We start from the raw sequence: 6,907 nt of genomic DNA, 5'->3' as shown, positions 1-6,907 counted from the left end.
ATGAAATCATGGAAGACGCAGAATAAGGAATGATCAGGTTGTATTTTTAACATATCATAAACAAGCTTTTCTAGGTTTCCTCAAGAAATGAATCATTACTTCCAGTAAATGAATTGGTATATGCCAAGCCCCTAGCAAACATCTAGCACACACCGGGCTCTCCATAGCCTCATTATAAAGAATCACAAACAAACCATTACAAATGTACAAACAGAATGTGTCAAATAAGAAATCTTCGGCGGTCCCCACTCTCTTGACCCACCCAGAAAACACAACAAGGATGTTGTTTTGAAGTTGGCACTGCATTGAATAGGTTGGGTTAGAATTTCTAAGAAGTCAAGTATTGGGCAGGAGTCATCAGTAGACTCCTCCTGCAAAGGAATGCTTGGAGAAGAGCCAGCACAGAAATCAGCGAGAGCAGGGTTAGCCCAGTGTTTCTGACCACCATGCCTGACTGCTTCTCCTACTCTCATGGAACCAGAGGGACATTTCCTCATCACTGGGAGCTACAAGATGTCTTTCTAAGACAGAATGGATGCAGAAGTGGCTCACCAGCTAACCAGCACCATGCTGATTCAACGGAGGAGGGGAGGCAATAGGCAAAGCTTACCAGATGGATATGCAGTGAGAGAGAGGGATACAACAGAAAGAGACCAATGGCTCAGAGAATTTATGTTTGTAAACACAAAATCTGTACTGGGGTGGGGGTGGGGGTGGAATAACAATTACCCACAGGTTACAGGCTGGGGTGGGGGGTGAGGCATAAACAGAAGGCAAGTGACTTCATCAAAATCCCAGGAGGGAAGGGCAGACTTTGGAAAGAACAAAGCTGCTTGTAAGAGGAAAAGGAGGGAAGGCCGACTATGGCTGTGAAGCAGAGAGAAGAGAAGGCAACTTTTTCTTCGTACTACATCTGAACTTCTGTGTACTTGAGTCTCCCACGGCCCATCCTGTGGGTCAGCCTGAATTTTCTTGAAGGCTGTCATCCTTCAAATACCTATGGGAAGTTCTCATACCCATGCTGACCTCCATCCCTTAGTCACTGTGGGCCAGACATGACACCAAGAGCACTTCTAATGGTCTCATGATTACTCATTCTGCTCAGAATGAGAACTCCTGCCCATTCACAAGTATCTTTTCTTTTTTCTGCCATCTACTGGTGGAAATGAAAATGTCATATTCTCCCACCATATTCCCTCCGAATTTGCAAATAGGTTGTAAAGTTGAAAGCTCATTTAGGTTAATATTTATTTGCTGGTAGAAGAAATGTTTCCAAAAGAAAAAAATATATATTCTATCATGGTACAATTGTTCCTTCAATAAGCACTTACTGAATGAATAATGCAAAAGTTACACACACACACACACACACACACACACATGCGTGCAGTGTATGTAGTATCCAGGGTAGAGTCTTGAAACCAAATTTTGCTTGGCCCTTTACCTGCCATTTGACCTAGCAAGCTACTTAGCCACTCTCCCTCTGTAATAATAGTAACAATAACATACTTATGTATTTTTTGGTCCCTGTACCCCCAATAACATATTTATAATGGCTAACACATACTAATCATATGATGAGCCAGGCTACCTCATTTAAGCCTCACAGCCTTCGAAGGTAGGCCTATTGTTATCTGTGTTTCTTCAGATAATACTGAAACACAAATAGTTGAATAACTTGCCCAAGGAGCAGATTTGACCATCTGGCTCCACAGCTTATAATGGCAACAATAATATCTACCTTTCAGGATTGTTCAATGAACTAAAGATAACACATATAAAGTTGCCAACACATAGTATATTTCAGAAGATGACAGATATTGACCATTTACTGTGTGCTGGGCCCTACAAGATATTAAAATTACATCCATGGATAAGCCACAGTCCCTGCCCTCTAGGCAAGCATTATCACAATATAATGCTAAGACTGAATTCACCTACGGCTGAGTTAAGCAAAGGGAACATCTGTTTTTTTTCTTCAGAATTGTCTTCCTAGTACCAGGTCCCATAGCTGGGAGGGAGATAACAGGATTTAAAAACACAAAACATGGGAAGCCTGAGTAGCTCAGTGGTTGAGAATCTGCCTTCAGCTCAGGGTGTGATCCAGTCCCCTGGGATCGAGTCCCACATTGGGCTCCCTGCATGGAGCCTGCTTCTCCCTCTACCTCTGTGTATCACTCATGAATAAACAAAATCTTTAAAAATAATAATTGATAAATAAAAACACGAAAACTAAGTATAAGACTCTGTGAGGCAGATGGGATAGATGCTCTTATTTCCATATTAACAAAGGAGAGGGACACCTGGGTGGCTCAGCAGTTGGGCATCTGCCTTTGGCTCAAGGCGTGATCCTGGGGTCCAGGGATCAAATCCCACATCGGGCTCCCTGCATGGAACCTGCTTCCCCTTCTGTCTATATCTCTCTCTACCTTTCTTTCTGTGTCTCTCATGAGTAAATAAATAAAATCTTAAAAAAAAAAAAAAATAAAGGAGAGAAATCAAAGTTCAGTAACTCCTACAAGGTCACAAAGTGAGTCAACAGGTCTCTTGACTAACATTTTGCCCACCCTCCACTGCATTCCCCCATCCTTCCGGTTTCTACCAGCTCCTAGGTGGCACCTGTAGGTTAATAGGTGGAGGGATGGCTGTGAGCAGATAAAACCTTCCAAGAATACCAACGGACATCAGGGCTCACATCCTGGAGATTACATGGTCCCACATGAGCCCATTTTCTTCCTGTCTCTCCCTCTTCCATTTGGCACAAATGGAAGCTCTTCACTTTAGGGTTACTGTTTAGCGCTATTTCCCAGAGATCAAGTTTCTATAGTTATTTTTAGCTGGAGTTTTAGTGCATACCTGGGACAGGTGAGGCATGAAAAGGAATGTGGGTGTGGATAACCCTTGAATCTCTAGTGCCAAGGTCTGGATCTCTTGTCATTCCAACTGAAGAGATGACTCACACCTTGATTTATTATCTGCCCTGAGGCTAGATTTCATCTTAAAAACTATGTGGATCAAAACTTTTTGTATATTCTCTAATTTTGTATTCAAGTTCTTGGAACATACTTTCTGGATGTTATTTTGATACCTGCTTTTGATAACTTGGATGCCTTCATTTTCTGTGACCAATGCCACAGCCTGTAGTTCTTTCTGGTCCCCTTTCCCAGGCTTTGGAGGAGCTGGGGTAGACAGTCTCTGATTTAGCTTTTTGGATATCTGCAGGTAGGAAGCTACCCAGAAAACACTTTGGCTGTAAGCCAGATGTTTTTACAGAGTCAGCCAAGTTCTAGGATATTCAGCACATCTTTAAGGGACTAAGAGTAATTGTAAACTAGTTGAATTGAGACCCCTCCTGGCAACTGCTGGAGTATGTTCAGAGTACCCTTAAGTTCCAGAGTACATGGATTTCTGGGCCTGCTTTAAGCCTGCAATGGTCGACCCAACTAAAACCCTATCACTAGGATCCCTGGACCCCTTCATGAGGTAGAGATATTTTCATCTCGCTTCAGCTCTGGACAGAGGAAGTAAAACCAGGCTAGCTAGCATCATGAAGCCATGATACAATGACTATATAAAGTGGCTTCGTGACTCAGATGAGAAATAAGGGGAAAACCTTCTCTGGGCCAGCATTACATGACTATTATAAGCTACTTCCTTTATGAAGTCATGCAAGTTAGGTGTGGGAACTATTTGCCATTGGGGAAAGGGTGAGGTTGATTGGTTTTTCTTTTTTTGAGAGAGCAGTGAGTGTGGGAGTGGTGGGGGGCAGGGAACACAGAGGTGGAGCAGGTGGTGTGCAGAGGGAGAGAGAGTCTTAAAAAGGCTCACACCCCAGTGCGGAGTCCGACATGGGGCTCAATCTTACAAGATATCATGAGATCATGACCTGAGCCAAAATCAAGAGTCAGATGCTCAACCAAATGAGCCACCAAGGTGCCCCAAAGCTCTGTTTCTTAAATCAGGAAAGCAGAACTAAGGAATTACACCAAGAAGGAAACAGAAGAAAGGCCAGTAACACCCTCCCTTCTCCTGAAACTAGAGCCTTTGATACCTTGACTGCAAAGATAATTTATATTTCATTTAAGAGAATTATCGTTTTAAGCTTCCTTAAGATTTTAAATAATCTCTACACCCAACATGGGGTTCAAACTTACAACCCTGAGATCAGGAGTTGCATGCTCTACCAACTGAGCCAGCCAGGTATCCTTCATTTTAACTAGGCTTCCACCCATTCTAGCCATTTCTAAATACCTACATTCTGTCTTTTCTCTACTTTCTTGTTTTGTTTTAAGATTTTTATTTTTATTTATTCATGAGACACAGAGAGAGAGAGGCAGAGACATAGGGAGAAGCAGGCTCCCTGCAGGGATCCCAATTCGGGGACCCGATCCCAGGATCCTGGGATCAAGACCTGAGCCAAAGGCAGACACTCAACCACTGAGCTACCCAGGTGCCCTCTACTTTCTTTGTAATCAACTCTATCTCTACCACTTCTATTCCACAAGACAGTCTTAAATCCCAAACAACATAGTAGTTTAAAAAGATGGGTCTGTACTGAATTGAATAATCTCTCCCCAAAATTCATGTCTACCTGGAACTCCAGAATGTGACCTTATTTGGAAATAGGGTCTTTGCAGATACAATTAGTTACGACGAGGTCATACTGGATTAGGATGCATCCTAAGTCCAATGACTAGAATCCTTAGAGGAAGGCTAGGTGAAGCCACAGACACATGAAGAAGTTATCTTTATATAATTAAAGATGAAGGCAGAGGTTAGTTAAATAGCCACAAGCCAAGGAACACCAAGGATTGCTGGCAACCACCAGAAGCTAGGAAGAGGCAAGGAAGGAGACTTCTCTAGAGGTTTCAGATGGTGCCAGGCCCTGCTGACACCTTCATCTAAGACTTCTAGCTTCCAGAACCATGAGCCAGTAAATTTGTTTTAAGCCACCCAATGTGTAGTACTTGGTTACGGCAGCCCTAGGAAACTCACACACACCTTGATTGGGGTTTTAGCAGCAAGATCTCGCAAGACCTTGCCTCAGAGGATAAGGGAACAAGAACACATCTGATTAATGGTACAAACCCACTGGTCTGTCCTTATTCACTAACAAATCACAATTATTTATTTCTGTGCCTCCTGTCCTTCACGGTAACATCTTTACTCATCCTATGTGGGACTCTAGCTTATGGTCCCGACCTACTAATATGCTTAAAGACACATCATTCATGTTTTTGCTTAGTGTCCTATCATCCCATCCTAGCAGAGCATAATTGCGTATATACTTTAGAGACAATGGCTAAGCTTTAGAGCACTAGTTTTTAACCCTTTTGGTTTCCCCAGAAATAGGTATACACATAGGGGTCTACAGATCCTATGTGAGAGACCTATTTAGAAAGTTCGAACTCCTTCAGGATAATTCTAATCTCTCTTCCTTACCCACCACTCACCCTCCAATTCAATGTCAGCTTGTTTCTGAAGTCCTCCAATGAACTGAAACAGCAACCACCCATTCACTTTTATCCAAAGGCTCAGAGAGAAACAGTTGCTATTATCCTAAGCTACCCTGGAGAGTTTCATCAGGAAAAATACAACATTCAGGAAGAATTAGCTCCAGTGGTACACGCAACTCAAAGTCACAACTATGGCCCCACTCATCTACTTTCCTCTCCTTTCCTTATTTCTTTGTGACTCCTGACTTCTCTAACTTAACCTTCGCTCCAATGTACCATAAGAAGAGCAATGAAACATGGAGCAAACTAAACAACAAAATAAGCCATGTTTTTATACAATTAATTATAAATGCCTTATTCAAAGGCATTCCTCTTGGATGCATTTGTGGCAGAATGTACCCCTCACCTTATGTCTATAAAGATCTTCCTGCAGTCCACACCTGACTACCACAGAGAATTGTACTGATGGTTATTATTCACTTCTCACCACTCCAACTTAAGAAACACAATCATTGAAAAATGTGCTTTTCATTAAGATATATATAGAAAGTTTCTCTTCTGCCAAACTCATTCTCAATTTTTTTTTTTTTTTTTTAGATTTTATTTCTTGGGCAGCCTGGGTGGCTCAGCGGTTTAGCGCTGCCTTCGGTTCAGTGCGTGATCCTGGAGACCCGGGATCAGGCCCGTCAGACTCCCTGTGTGGAGCCTGCTTCTCCCTCTGCCTGTGTCTCTGCTTCTCTCTCTCTGTGTCTCTCTCATGAATAAATAAATAAATAAAATCTTTAAAAAAAAAAGATTTTATTTCTTTGAGAGAGAGCACATGCATGATCAAGGGGAGGGGCAGAGGGAGAAGCAGGTTCCCCGCTGAGCAGGGAGCCTGACTCAACTTGGGGCTCAATCCCAGAACCCTGATATCATGACCTGAGCTAAAGGCAGATGCTTAACAAACTGAGCCACCCAGGCACCCCCTCATTCTCAATCTTAGATCACTAGAATCTCTTCACCCTGGTTCTGCCACTGTTACATTTGACAAAAATGATTAGGTATCTTCTAGGAGTTAAAAGAGCACAAGACTGTTCACAACCATGAAGCTCAGTTATTCCATCAACTCTCCCCTATCCCACCCAGTCCCTATAGAGCCATACATGGACTATTTTCTCTCCAGGAGCTGATGGTCCAGCTTTACTTCTTCTGAGTAGATGGAAATGAAAGAAAGGATATTAGCCAATGAGCTAATATTCTAGCTTCCAGAACCATGAGCCAATAAATTGGAAACGAAAGAAAGGATATTAGCCAATGAGCACTGATGACAATGTGGTGAAATTGGGTCTTGGAACTACCCTATATTTCTGATGCTTCTTGATTTTACTCTAGCTACTTGGGGATAAGTCTATATAAGAAACCAGTCTTCCTACCTAAGTGCTTAGTCCAAGAAGCCAGGGGAGTAAATC

The sequence above is a fragment of the Vulpes lagopus genome, chromosome 21, assembly GCF_018345385.1.
Source record: "Vulpes lagopus strain Blue_001 chromosome 21, ASM1834538v1, whole genome shotgun sequence".
NCBI lineage: Eukaryota > Metazoa > Chordata > Mammalia > Carnivora > Canidae > Vulpes > Vulpes lagopus.
This window is presented reverse-complemented; position numbering follows the sequence as displayed.